Genomic DNA, 16,072 nt, shown 5'->3' with positions numbered 1-16,072 from the left:
AAAGGGCATCCTTGTCTTGTTCCTGTTTTCAAGGGGAATGTTTTCAGCCTCTCTCCATTAAGAATGATGTTGGCCGTTGGTTTTGCATAGATGCCCGTGGCACTGCTTTCTTGATGGTATGAGGTCCCCCGGGTCTTCCTCTTTTTTGCTGACCCTCTACCTTACCAAGCATGATGTCCTTCTCCAGGGACTGGTCCCTCCTGATAACATGTCCAAAGTACTTGAGATGAAGTCTCGTCATCCTCTCTTCTAAGGGGTATTCTGGCTGTCCTTCTTCCAAGACGGCAAGCATTATCAGCTGCATCATACATCATACATAATCTACATACATGCACTGTGGGGTCAGATTCCCTTTTATAGTGAATGTCCATAGCATAGCCTTAACCAGTAGTAGTGGGCTTTAAACTTGTTCATCTATTTTGTGATTTCTGCAAGATAAACTAAACTACTGACTTATCTTTCTTTTTGGCAGAACTAAATGATCCACCTTCCTCAAAGGCACCAACATAATGCCTCCAGAACTAGAATGCCTAGTTTCTTTCTCCTGGATAAATGAGGTATAAACAAAGGCTATTCTTAGCTTGCTTCTTTGCTAAACTATCAAGGCACAATAGCAGAGCCTACCTTTGATTACAGTGCAGGTCTACTGTTGCCATTGCGTATTATACAATAAACTGTTTACATAGCAGCCCTTTTTACAGGTTTTAAATCTTCCCAAGCTGCCAGTTTCTGAAGCTGAGCCTGCCAGCTGGCAGACAGAGAGGTGCTTGTGTTCTAGTTGATTGAGGTCATTAACAGCCTAAACTGTCAGAAGGTGACAGCAGGCAAAAAGTTCTTGCCTTGGGGTCACAGCTGGACTCCAACTTGCTCCTGCTTTACCAGTAAAACTAATAAGGTAAGTAATATTGGTATTAAATTATAAAATTCAGGGCCAAGCTGAAATTCTGGTTTGTACCACAAATACCCTGCAGCAAATTAGGGATAGTTTCTTGCAGTTACTCTGTGTTCTTCAACGACTTCTGGAGAAATCAGCATGCGCCTATTTTGGCCAAAATATGTGGATCTTGGTACATTTAAAGAAGCAAAGTGGTGTCTTTCACTTTGTTTTTTTTTTCCATGAGTGTAGTCATGAAGAGGACATAGTTTATTTTTATGTTTGTGAAACTCAAACCCTCAGGCATTGACTCTTCATGCTTAGATGATGATAAGCATTAGGATATTCTTACACTTAACAAGCCCTTGTTGCACAATGGTTAAGCACTGGGCAGCTAACCAAAAGCTCAACAGTTGGAGCCCACCAGCAGCTCTGCTACAAAAAAGACTTGATGATCTGCTCTCATAAAAATTACAGCCTATGGAACCCTATGGAGCACTTCTACTCTGTGCTACAGGGTCGCTATGAGTCGGAATCCACTCAACCATACACAACAACATTCTTATACTTAATTTTACTTTGCAGTTCAAGATTGAGCAACACTTTTTATTCACAGTGTGATATTTTCCTAGAGTGGACCCATATTTTAGATAGATAGATACAGTCAGATATACAGGTGAATTAGCTTTTGAAAATGATTATGATTTTTAAGGTTAATATTCATTATTATCAGAGACTTTTCAAAAATTGTAAGAGGAAAAAAACAGAGGCATTGCTAATTTGAATTGGATCTTAGCATCCCAAATTTTATTATACTTTTCCAGCCATGGTCACACCTACTGCTGCAAAGGAAAAAACCAGTTACTAATTTGCATAGACATTTTGTTTCATAGACAGAAAAAAGACTCAGAGGCTCTGTGCCGTCATGAACTTATGACTCATCTAACAATGTTTATTTTATAAAACAAATAAAAATAACTTCTTAGATTTATCAGGGAAATTACATAAATGTGCAAATTTAACTTTTCAGAAAATGACTCATGCAAAACAGTGTGGTCAGTGTTCTCTTTGAGAGCTTCAGATGCATTTACAAACAAATGGATTCCTTTGAATTACATCCTATCTCTAGTCTCAGACATGCAGGAGACTGAGCGTAGAAATCCAGAACCAGAAACCTACCCAGTTATCTTGTTTAGCCTTATCTTCGTCATCTAAAGAAAGTGAAGTCCTAAACTGAATCAAGTGAGCAAGGATTTTTTTTTTATTCTGATTTGTTGACTAAGCATTAAAACACAGTGCTAAGAAAACAGCTTTAAGATGTGATTTCTAGTGCTCACGAAGTTTAGTTTCAAGGTGGGGATAGAAAGAACAAAGTCATAAAAATAAATAAGAATGTTGTAATCTAAAATGTGCCATGAGTCTGTGCAGGTTGTTGGACAAGGAGTCAGATAAGCAAAGACCCAGAGGAGGGGAATGTTGGGATGTTCTGGGGTCAAGTGGTAGACCAATGCTATGGATTGAATTGTGTCCCTCCAACATATGTGTTGGCATCCTAACCCCTATACATGTCAACGTAACCCTATTTGGAAAGAAAGTTTTTCTTGTTATATTAATGAGGTCCTATCAGCACAGGTTGCATCCTAAACCTAACTGCTGCTGCCTGATATAAGGAGCAGCACAGACACAACATCATGATAAATGGAGAAAAGAATGAAATTGTCAAGAATGTCATTTTACTTGGATCCACAGTCAATGCCCATGGAAGCAGCAGTGAAGAAAAAAAAAACAATGTATTGCCTTGGGCAAAAGTGTTGCAAAAGACCTCTTTAAAGTGTTAAACAACAAAGATGTCAACTTGAGGACTATGGTGTGCCACCCAAGTCATAGTCTCTTTAATTGGCTCATATGCATGTGTCTTAGTCATCTAGTGCTGCTGTAACAGAAATACCACAAGTGAATGGCTTTAACAAAGAGAAACTTATTCTCTCACAGTCTAGTAGGCTACAGGTCCAAATTCAGGGCATCAGCTCCAGAGGAAGGCTTTCTCTGTCAGCTCTGGAGAAAGGTCCTTGTGGTCAATCTTTCCCTGGACTAGGAGCTTCTCCGCGCAGGAACCCCAGGTCCAAAAGCTGTGCTCTGCTCCCAGTGCTGCTTTCTTGGTGGTATGAGGTTTCCAACTCTCTGTTTGCTTCCCTTTCCTTTTATCTCTTGTAAGATAAAAGATGGTGCAGGCCACATCCCAGGAAAACTCCCTTTACATTGGATCTGGGATGTGACCTTAGTAAGAGTGTTACAATCACACCCTAATCCTCTTTAATGTAAAATTACAATCACAAAATGGAGGACAATCACACAGTCCTAGGAATCATGGCCCAGCCAAATTGATAACACACATTTTTTGGGGGACAAATTCAGTCCATGACAGCATGTGAAAGCTGGACAATGAATGAGGAAGACCGAGGAGGAATTGATGCCTTTGAATTACAGTGTTGGTGAAGAATACTGAATATACCACAGACCACCAGAAGAACAAATAAACCTGTCTTGGAAGAAGTACAGCCAGAATGCTCCTTGGAAGTGAGGATGGCAAGACTTTGTCTCACATACTTTGGACATGTTATCAGGAGGGACCAGTCCCTGGAGAAAGACATCATGCTTGGTAAAGTAGAGGGTCAGCAAAAAAGAGAAAGACCTTCAATGAGATGGATAGACCCAGTGGCTGCAATAATGGGCTCAAGCACAGCAAGCATTGTGAAGATGGAGCAGGATCAGGCAGTGTTTCCTTCTGTTTTACATAGAGTTGCTATGAGTCAAAACTGACTAGACAGCAGCTAACAATAGACACAGAGGCAAGCAAGCAGACAGAGGGAAGACATACACTATCTGAAGCCCAGGAACTCCAAGGATTTCTGCCTATTAGAAGCGGAAATAGACAAGGAAGGACCACCTCTTAGAGTTACACTCTGAGTTTCTGGAAGTCTAGCTTCCTAAACTGTGAGAGAATAAATTTCTGTTCTTTAAAGCCATTCACTTCTGGTATTTCTGTTACAGCAACACTAGGAACCTAAGACAATGAACTTGAAGGATGCCAGGATGTGTCAGATAATGTGAAACTCTGAGGAGCTTCAAATTCATTTTATGTAAATGATTCACCATTGAAGGTATATGAGCAGGGAGTCACTTGATCACAGGGATACCTTCAGAAGATCATTTTAGGACAAAGTTTAGGAGAAACTGACTGGAGCAGTGATTCTCAAAAGGAATTTTTTTTTCTCTCATTCCTAACAGTTAACAGTGGTTCATGATGAGATGATGGTCATCAGGGGGTGCCTTGCTTACTGCAGAAATCACTGAGGTAGAGGAGGAAGAGGTTTCCATTAGGTGGTGAATACACCAGTTTGGGAATGAAGTGACGAGGACCTTAACCAGGGGGTGAGGCAATGGAAAAACTGGAATAAAATGCATGAGATGAGTGTGAATCACTTGGAAGGGAGAAGCTAAAGGACCAACTCTGAATTCTGAAAATAGCACATGCAATAAACTGAAAACTTGAACTTTATAGTAATGAGTGCACTTTGAAGATTGTTACGTGTGTTCATTGACTGACGATCTGGTTCGTTTGATACACTAAATGCTCTCACACACTTTGTGCACTTAAAGAACCATTTTGTAGCCTCCTATGATATATTCATTGAATTGTTCTGGAAGAATTCTATTTCTCATCATGAAATTCTACAGCTTCTAAGACAAAACAATAGGAATTATTCAGCACCCACTCCTTACCATAATGCTGAGTACAGGGGACACTTAGAGAAAATTTAAAAACCTAGAGAGTGTCTCAGGAAAAGACAGCTTCCAGTGCAGTCAGTGAGACAGAGGCATTATATGCTGACCATGCCATCTAATTTTAATCTGGATTTCTAGACTAACAGCTATGTTTTTTGAGAAAAACATGTTTTTCCTTGGTGGTCAAAACCAGGATATAAAACCATTTGCCCTGAGGGGTCTTAACCAAGTGATCATCTGCACCCCTCAAAATACACGTACTCGGGGAGAGTGCTGTCTGTGTGCTGTTGCCAACAAGACATTTTTGCAAGATAGACAAAGAAAATACATGCAAGTATCTTGTGACCATGATCTAAGCATCCTGTGAAACTATCAGTAATCACTAACTATACTATTAGTAACCAATCAGAGTGTGATTATTACAATTCATTGATTTTCCTGTAATTGCCCTCCCTATGGTTTGGTTCCTCTTTCTATCCGATAAAAATACTTGCATAATGAAACTGCCCCGGGACTACCTAGTAGTTTCCCAACTGCAATTGTTTTAAAGCCTTAATAAACCTCTCTGTTTTAACTGGAAACAGTGGTCAAGTTTTTCTCTACATCAAAAGGAACATAAGACATTTACTTTTATCAATATCAGGCATCACATAATTATCAGTTCAGAGGAGGATGGGCTGTAACTAGAGTAAGAACAACACTGACCAGGGAGAAGACACTTCTGGGAGGTTTACAGCCAGAGAGGTGGGACCACAGCGTCCCAGTGTGCCTGGAGTGGAGAACAGTGAATAGCTGAGTGTGGATTTTAATCTACAGATGTTGATGAGCTATTAAAAATTTTTCAAAAAGAAAATACAATGATAAAAGTCTTTAGAAATTAATTTTTAAGTGAAGTGCAGAGTAGACTTCATTGGGAACCAGTAGAAGGTACAAAAATAATCAGGAAGCTTCAGTTATAGTCATGAAAAAAATAATAAAAAGCTATGTCTATAATATATATATTCATACACACATTATATATACACTATGAAACATTTATATTTGTAAACTTTATATGTACATAAAGAGACTACATAAAGAGACGTCTTACATACTTTGGATATGTTGTCAGGAGAGATCAGTCCCTGGAGAAGGACATCATGCTTGATAAAGTACAGGGTCAGCAAAAAAGAGGAAGACCCTCAACGAGATGGATTGACACAGAGGCTGCAACAATGGGCTGAAGCATAGCGACGATTATGAGCTTGGCGCAGGACAGGATACTGTTTTGTTCTGTGGTGCATAGGGTCGCTATGAGCTGGAACCAACTTGACGGCCCCTAACAACGACAGCAACAACATATAGATGAAAACAGTCAGCAAATCAACCTACATTGTATATTATTAATACATATGTATTTTACATAATATATAATGTGTATGTTGTGGCTGGGTGCCACTGAGTTGATTTTTTGACTCATATCAACCCCATGTGACAGAGTAGAACTGCCGCATAAGGTCTTCTAAGCTGCAAACATTATGAGAGCAGATCACCAGTCTTTCTCCCAAAGAGCTGCTAGGTGGGTTCAAACTGCAAACCTTTAGGTTAGCAGCTGAGTGCTTAATCATTGCACCACCAGCGTTCCTTATAATGTGTATAAACATATTATATATATCCTAATATATAAAACTGAAGCTTCCTGTATCTATAACAAATATATGTACGTATATGTATAAATTACATATATGCATGTATATTATATATACATATATATAAACCTATTGCAGTTGAGTTGATTCAGTCTCATAGCGACTCTGTGGGATAGAGTAGAATTGCCCTGTAGAGTTTCCAAGGAGCGGCTTGGTGGATTCGAACTGCTGACGTTTTGATTAGCAGCTGATTTCTTAACCACGTGTGTATCACCTCTGTGGCATATATACTGTTGCCATCAAGTCAATTCTGACTCATAGTGCTCCTATAAGACAGAGCAGAGCTACCCCATAGTGTTTCCAAGGCTGTAATCTTTATGGAAGCGGAATCGTTCTTCCACCAAGTGGTTGCTGGTGGGTTTGAACCACAGAAGTTTCGGTTTGCAGCCAAGCTCTTAACCACTGTGCCATATTTACATAACCTTCAGAGAACGGCAAGCAGTTTCTTACAACTGTAGAGATCACAGGGTGAGAGACATAATAACAGTGAATTTTTATATTTTTATGGGGTGTTTACTGTGTACCAGAATCCCTGGGTGGCGCAAACAGTTAAACTCTGGGCTATTAACTGGAAGGTTGTTTCGAACTCACACAGAGGTGCCTCGAAAGACCCAGCAATTGGCTTCCAAAATCTTATAGCCTATAAAACCCTATGGAGCAGTTCTACTGTGCACACATGGGGTCGTCATAAGTCCTGCTTGATGATAACAATTTTGCTTGTTTGTTTGTTTTTGCTGTGTACCAGTCACTGGACTTAGGGTTTTATAAGCATCATCTCTTTTAGTCCCATGACCATACTGTTGTAGCAGTACTATTATATTCCTCATTTTATAGAAAGGGAAATTGAGAATCAGAGAAATGAAGTCACTTTCCAGAATCAAAAAAGCTAGGAGGTGGTAAAGCCAAGATTTGGGCCCAGATTGTCTGGCTCCAGCACCCAACTTCTTAATGACTCCATTGCATTGCCCGATTATGAGAGGCCTTGAGTCACCGAATGGTTTCATCAGAAGAATGGTATATTTATACCTCTAGAATATTCCTCTGAATGCAGGGTAGGGAATGTATTAGAGAAGCATCAGAGGATGTGTGGAGATTCTTTAGGAACTTGATGGATCCTGGATGAGGAACGATAGTTGGAGTGTTGACCTAAGTGGTAGCAATGGGGATAGAGGCACATGGATGAAGACATTAAAAAGTTAGAATAGCTAGGACTTCCTCCTCCACTGCATGTGGAGTAGAATGGAAAAAGGGTTTTGACTGGGGCAGCAGGCTGGAAGATGGTGCATTAATTGTTGAATAACCTATTTGTGACAATCTCTAGGAAAAGCCAGAACACAAACATTTTTGGTATCTTGATAAGATTATTACGATGATATATGGTCTACATGATCAGTTGGACAGCAGTTGGGAACCAAATAGCTTAGTTAACTATAAAATGACAAAATTTAATCTATAAATCCATCAGGCAATAAAGTCTACTTTGGCCTGAGATGTTTTACCCAATACTTCTACCTAATATTATAGGATATAAAGCACAATGACCGAACACAGATGTCCACAAGACTTCCCCAGCCTGCAGAGATGTCTTTCACAGCCCTAATCTCCTAAATTGTTCCAAATTCTCCACCTAGCAGTCAAGGTAATTTTACATATCAAATCAGATTATACTATAAACTTGTTCATCTTCAGTGATACCCTACCCCACCTAGAATAAAAAAAAGAATTGATTACCTTTTTCTTATACTTCTGCATTCTTCACTAACTTCATTTCAAAACGTTTCCACCCTATCTGCTAATTACTACAGTTGGTACACAAGATTCTTTTATGTCACTGAGTCACGCCATACTCATTCCCACCTTAGGGCTTTGCTCTTCTTATAATTCTCTGCTCTCAGATTTTTTAATGGTTTGGCTCTCTCCTGTCATTTAAGTCTCAACTGAGATATTACCTTTGCGGAGAATCATTCCCTAATTTCTCATTTCAAGTTGTCTTCCTCCAGTCACTCTATGTATCTTCTACTCATTTGGTTTTTCTTCTCTGAATCTATTTTGATCATTTACCTGTCTACTTGCTCATTCTTCCCCGCCCACTTTCACTGACAGGAAAGTACATTAATCATAATCATTGGCTTCACAGCACATTGTCCCCATGGTCCTGTTGCTTACCTCCTTTCTGTCTTGCTGATGTTAAAATGTAAACTTCATGAGAGCAAAAATTTGTCTTAATTGCTCATCACTGTATTCTCAACCCTTAGCACAGTGCCTAGTAGACACTTAGTAAATATTTGTGGAATAAATAAAAGAATTATTGACTTCATGCCTTTCACAGTACCAGTTGTTATGGACCATGTATACATTTATGTCACAGCTATGCCTACGTAAAATTCAATGACACTTCCATAAACATAGACATCATTTCTATGAATGACACCAACGTTCACCCAATCTCCCACATAAAAAATATAAGAATTATCCTTTACTCCTTGGCCTTTTTTATCTTCTATAACCACTCAGTCACCATATTCTGTTGAGTTTACCTTAATTTACTCCTATCTTTCCTCAGGATACTGTCATAGGTCTTCATCATCACTATTTCTCTCCTAGATTCCAAGCAGAGGCATTTAAAATATTTTCTTTGCCCCGTCTTGATTCTCTTATTCTCTTGCAACATATTCTTTCCCAGGAAGCCAAAGTAATTTTTCTAAGATTCAAACATACTCATGTTACTCCCTTCATTGCTCCCTGTTATCTTTAGATGAAGATATACTAGACTCTTCCAGATGTTTCAGCATACCCCTCTAGTTTCATCTTTCACTCTATACTCTAGCACCCTATATGTCAGCTATTCCAAACTTCTATTAGAACCCCAAACATGCAATGGTATGTCTCACCTTTGAGCATGCTTGTCTTATGCCCTGGAATGCCCTTAATTTGGTCTTTCCCCTAGGTGCTACCCATCTATCCCTCAAGACTTAGCTCAGTCATTTCCTTCAAGTCGCCCTCCTTGAAGCTTGACCTTGGTAGGAAGACTCTTACAGGTGCACCTCCAGTACCCTCAGGATCCCTCTATTCAGGCCTCACCGCACTGCACTGTACTGCAGTTGATGTGTTGGCTTCTTCATTTTCCTCAATAACTATAAGATTTTTGAGAGCAGGGATTTTGATTAATCATCTTGGTGTCCTTAGAAACAGTACAGTTCCTGGATACAGTGAGGTTAATTAAATGAATAAATGGGTAAATAACAGAAAATTTCATCAGATTTAATTTGGACGTGTTTCTCACATCTGTCTTTCTACTCCTTTCCTGCCGACAGTTCTCATTTCACGTTTTAACCGTTACAAGGGGAGCCTTGTAATGATGCCTGAGAAACTTCTTTGAATATGGCATCCTCCCCTTCCCTTTCCCTCCTTTTATTCTATAAGCACACACGCACACACAGACATGTGCACACACACACACACACACACACATCTTTCTCTCTTGAACACTATTAGACTAGCCTTTCTTAAACACTGATGTCCCTATGTCATTCCTTTGACCAACACTTTCCTGTCATTATTTCCTTTGCCAGGAAAGCTCTTAGCTTCCTTCTGCCAATTCAGACTATGCTCATTTATCTCATCCATGAAATGTTCCTTCACTGCGCTAGCTCTGAGATCTGAACTCCTTCAGCTAATCTCTTTCAGAATTTGTTGTTTATACCTCAAATTTTTTCATGGAATTAATGACCAGCATGAATAATACCCAACTTGGTTATGAATTGCTTGGGAGAAGAGGGTGCTTTTTACATGTTCGTGCTGTCCCACAGAGTGGAATCCTGAACTGAGAACATAGTAGGCACTCAGCAACTACTTGGTGATTGATTCTATGGTATTTGTTTGGAATTGCTTATTGGCATTTTGTTGGGCCGTTTTTAGACACAAATACAATTGGATGCTCACACATTAAAGTAGTCTATATTATTTCAGTGGGACCTTGTGGATTTCTACATTTTGGTTTAAGATATACTATCGTGTTTTCTCTATGTATTTTTATATGTGTTTGATTCAAATCTATAGAACAAAAAGGTTAAGCACTTGGTTTATGGGCACAGATTAACCTGATTTAGAACGTTCCCTTGGTCTCATGCCAATTGAATGACTTTGGAAAGTAATTAGATTTCAAAGCCTCAGTTTCCCAACTGTAAAGTAAATATTTCATAGGACTGTCGGGAGAATTAAAAACCATCGAATATCAGTGCCTGTTAGAGTAAAAGTGCTTGTATACAATAATTTTTCTTATACAAAGTGATTTAAAGATTAAGTCCAAATATCATTTTGAAAAATGAGGTCCAGAGAGGTCAAATGACTTGCCCAAGGCCAGTAGTTAATGAGAGAAATGGTCTGGAAAAACTTCAGGTCTCCTGATGCTCATTCTAATATGCCTTCAAATTCCCGAAATGCTTTGCAGTGCAACTATATTCTGTGGATTCCTTGAGGGCCTTGGGAGTAAATTCTGCTACATCATATTATCAGTATGTCTTGTTCTGAGAAAGTGTGACATAGAATTTTGAAATTAATAGCATACATAGTAACATTTATTTCATTACATACATTTATTTGGTTTTGGAAGGAATCTATAGACTATTTCTTTATGTGGCAAGTGATTCAATTTTATTTGAGTTTACCTAGAATTGAGTTACAGTCATCTTTTTAGAAATGTTTACATTATTTTTAAGGGAAGTACAGTGGTGTTTTGTCTTACAGAAGTTTGTTACTGGACTTGAGAAGTTTAAAAAAAAATTCTAATTTGAATTTAAGAAATCTCATAATTTTCCTCTTCAAATGCATGCAATTTCAAAGAATCCTTCCTTAAAACAAGAAAAGAACAGTGAACTCCACTCTGCTTGTGGTTGAATGATGGGAAGCAAGAAGGCTCTCTCTCTCTTGAGTAGAGTTTCCAAGAGGGATCTACGATAACCTTTAAACAGAGCTTTGAAAATAAAACCCCACTCTGTATCAGGAAGGGGATATTTTCCATATTTTTGTAAATATTCAGCTATAGAAATAGTGATTTTTTTGGCTCATTTAGAATCATAGATCTTTCGAGACTAAGAAAAATTTTCCTAGAGGGAGAACTAAATCAACTTTCGTGCATATGTAAGAAATGAATCCCATTTCTTTCTTGTTTCTGTTTCTTTTGTCTTCCCAAAAATTGTATAAATGAGGAAGTAGTGCCAAGGACCTATTAGTAATCATTATTTCCTAATTGCAGCGAGAAGCATCCTGCATGTTTAAATAAATATTGTTAACTCTGACCTCTCGCTTTGCCAGGACTGATAAGGCAATTGTTTGACCTATATGAAGTACATACAGTATACACAGAGTGGAGTGCAGCAGGAAAACAGGAAACAATAAATCAGAAATTAGAGCACTGATTGTTGTAGCTAATTACATCAGGCTTCTGCTTAATTTCTCACTCTGTCATTCTAACTTGATTTTCTGGCCAACAGACTTTGCAAATTGCTGGTGTCACGTACATTCAGCAAATAATAATCCTTAGTTACTGTGACTGACAAATGAATGAGCAGGAGAAGATAGTTTATTATGCAAGGATGAACCAAGACATACACCAGATACCTGCCTGGATGGTCTCTTAATTCACTTACCTAGATGTGCTGCATGATGCATTTCTCCAGGAGCAGAGATTTTGGCATCAAGACAGCATAATTAGATTTGTGGTCAGTTTGATAATATTGAGCAAGAAGAAAAGATGGTACTGTAAAAGAAAGGGAGGGAATAGATTGGCTTGGACAAAGAAAAAGATAAAGTGGTAACTTAGCCATTTAAGTCAAATCTGAAAATAATACGTTTAGGGTGAGTGAGATTAGTCAGCACATTATTGAATCCTAATCTTATCCACCCATAAATTTGGTGAGCTAGCTTGGTATTTTCAGCCCATTATAGCTTGATTACTGAAATTCTAAGCCACACGTTTTAAGAAAGAATGGTAAAAATGAGGTGCCCTTATTTAAATTAATTGTTTGATCATTCCCAGATTCTATTTCTGCAAATAGATAATACACATCATGTCAGTTTTCTATAATCCCATTCCTGCTGTTGTTTTGATAGTCTAAAATCAACTTTCCTTTCCTTTATGATTTTACAAAATCTAAACGGTTTTCATACTTTGAACAGTTTTGCTACAGGTCTCTGAAGATGAAATATAGAAGACCTGAGGAGAATTTTTGCCCTGCTGTGGTTATTTAGTACATTTTCACTATTCTGAGTGCATTTTCTACCTTTGTCAGAGTGTTTATAATTAGATCATCCATCTGCTGAGTAGGTCCAGAGCTAGCTGCAGCAATACCAAGCCTCTCGGCTTCTTTGATGCATTACTAAAAAATCATATTTTGCTTAACTGAAGGTACCATGCATGCAAGTTTTTTTGGAATAAAAACTATTTTTCAGTTTAAAATTAAATTGACTTCATCTTTCTATTTCCTGCGGTCTCTGACTTTACCATTGTCTTGTTTTAGTGTCGTTTTCAGGGGAAATGAGTGAAGCATAGAGACGCGAGGAGATGAAACAGAACCTTCCCCAAATCACAAAGGACATGGTGGAGCTGTGAGGTCCCATATTTGGAGAGTATTGTTCCACTTGGCAAAGCAAGAGGTCAGAGTTAACTATTTATTTAAATGTGTAGGTGATGTCTTACATTCCAGCGATGAAGTTGGAATGCTAGCCAATTAAGCAGCCCAGAAACTGTGGTAGAAGGGCCAAAAAATAAAGAGGAGAATGTTGCCAGCATTGCTGCTGGCTCAAAGGTCAGAGGTAGCAGAATATTTCATTCTTTGTGTCTGTAAACGAATTTTTGTGTGCAAACTGTTTAAAGCCCTCCAAAACCCAGGCTGACTGTCCAAGAGTCTTACATAGTGTATTTTTTTCTCTTCACGTTTTCAGGTACATTTAATAAATGTAAATCAAGCATCCATTGTGTGCCTCCTTGAAGAGGAAGGAGATAGAGAACTTAAAATAGAAGGAATATATCACAGAGTCATTGGTCTCAAGAAACTTGCTTTCCAGTTTAAGGAGTCAAAACTTAAACGCATAAAGCAAGCATTAAATAACACACACCAGAATGTAATCTTCTAGATACCTATGTATGTGGTGTTGGCTATGGAATTTAAAGGGGACACATTTTTCAGAGCAGACTTTACGGAGGTAATTTGGTATCATCTTTGAAGGATAATTAGTATTTGGATAGCTGGAGAGAAAGGGGGAAACATTTTAAGCAAATAAAGTCGATGAGTAGATGTGGAAAAAAGTATGGCAAAACTGGAGAAAGGGGGACAAGCGGTAAGAAGGGGTAAATGGGAGACATGGCTGGATAGAGAGGCTTGGTGTGCTGTCTCCTAGGGCTGCAAAAACCAAGTACCACAAACAGGGCGGCTTATAAGTAGAGAAATTTATTGTTTCACAGTTCCGGAGGCTAGCAGTCTGAAATAGGATGTCGGCCATGTTGATTCCTTCTCATGGCTCTGAAGAGAATCTGTTTCATGCCGCTCTCCCAACTTCTGGTGACAGCTGGCAATCCATGGGGTTCCTTGGCTTACAGCTCTGCTTCCTACCATCTCTGCCTCCACTGTCACCTGGCTGTCTTCCCTCTGTGTGTCTTTCCATGTTTCTTCTCTTTTATTAAGATCCGCTCTGGTCCAATATGACCACGTGGTAATGTAACTGATAAGATCGTCAAAGACCCTATTTCCAGCCAAGGTCACATTCACAGATATCAGAAGGTAGAACTTCAACATGTCTTTTTTGGGGACACAATTCAATCCATAACAGTGGACCAGATCCTGAGAACTGTGAGCAGACTTTAGACTTGGTATTATAGAAAATGAGATCTCTCCTGAACTAGGGACTGATGCGTAGATCAGGAAGAGGACAGGCTGGAATCAGCACAGAAAATATGGAGACTATTAAAATAATCCTGGTTTGATGTGATCAGGATCAGGTGGTGACGGTAAGAGAGAAAAGAAAAACAAATTCAAAAGCTATTCAAAAACAGAGATTGACAGACTTGATGAGATTCCGTACAGAGGGAAAAGGGGAGGGATGAGTCAAAGATGAGAGATTTGGTGCATGGAAGAATTATTTTGACTTTGACAAGAATGGATAGTTTGGCAGAGCGAGTGGTTTAGGTGGGAAGATGAAAGGGCATCAATTTCCAAGGAGAGAAGGAGAAGGGATAGAGTTAATTCCTGGGCTTAGAAGTTATAAGTCTAATAATTTCAGATGTATGTATTAGCACAGCTTGGTTTGTCTGAAACGTCCATACTTGTCTGAGTAAAGTGGGCGTGACAACTATGTAAAATGTGATCATACTAGAAAGGAGTGTGCGAGAGATGGCAACTCATGAAATATTATCCAGTGTTGCCCCTTGACTAGCAGAGGCAGCCTGCCATTGAGGGAGGAGTCTACATTCCTTCAGAAGAAATGACTACTCAAATGGGGAAGTATTTCTTAGTTTCCTTTCCTCCTTATCAACAATCTATAGCTCTAATTTTAAATGTGCTCTAGGACCCTGTTCTTGCACCTGCCCTGTGTGGGTCTAGTGATTGACTTCGCAACTCTTGAGTCCTCAGTCTCTTTTGGAAGGAATTCTGTTCTACTAAATGGTACAGAATAGTATAGATATAATTTTTCATTTTTCTCCCACTTTTCTTACCCCAAACAACTACACCATAAGACAAGAAATGCTGGTGAATTTGCTTGTCACTATGCTTTTACTACCTTCATCTTCACTGTCAAATGGTTTGGGGCTAAAAATAAAAGTGAAAGCATATTTGGACTGTTTACACCTATTAGCAGATATGACAATTTTAAACATTTGTGCAGAAGCAAAGGGTATGATTGTGAAGCACATGTCTCCATTATTCCATTTGGGTAGAATAAGAAATTCAAGCATAAAGAACTCAGGAATATGCCCTTAGGTCTTAAAAACCTACGAGTGGCCATCTAAAATACTCCACTGGTCTCAACCCTTCGGAAGTAAGGGAGAATGAAGAAAACTAAAGATACAAGGGAAAGATTAGTTCAAAGGACTAATGGACCGCAACTACCATGACCTCCACCAGACTGAGTTCAGTACAACTAGATGATGCCCAGCTACCACCACTGACTGCTCTAACAGAGATCACAATAGATGGTTGCTGACAGAGCTGAAGAAAAGTGTAGAACAAAATGCTAACTCACAAAAAAAGACCAGACTTAGTGGCCTGACAGAGAATGGAGAAACCCCGAGAGTATGGCCCCTGGACACGCTTTTAGCTCAGTAATGAAGTCATTTCTGAGGTTCACCCTTCGGCCAAAGATTAGACAGGCCCATAAAACAAAAACAAGACTGAAGGGACACACCAGCCCAGGGGCAAGGACTAAAAGGCAGGAGGGGACAGGAAAGCTGGTAATAGGGAACCCAAGTTCAAGAAGGGAGAGTGTTGACATGTTGTGGGGTTGTTAACCAATGTCACAAAACAATATGTGTACTAACTGTTTAATGAGAAGCTAGTTTGTTCTGGAAAGCTTCATCTAAAGTTAAAAAAGAGAGAGAGAGAAAAAAGAATATGCCCTTATCCAATCAATTCGGATTAACCTCAGCAGTATTTATAGTTGCAGGGAGATTCTGAAGATTTACATCCCTCTCAAAAGGAGAGCAATTCATAGTTGGCTTCGATCCTAAAAG

Source organism: Trichechus manatus, unplaced genomic scaffold (genome assembly GCF_000243295.1).
Source record: "Trichechus manatus latirostris isolate Lorelei unplaced genomic scaffold, TriManLat1.0 scaffold00225, whole genome shotgun sequence".
In the NCBI taxonomy this organism is placed as follows: Eukaryota; Metazoa; Chordata; class Mammalia; order Sirenia; family Trichechidae; genus Trichechus; species Trichechus manatus.
This window is presented reverse-complemented; position numbering follows the sequence as displayed.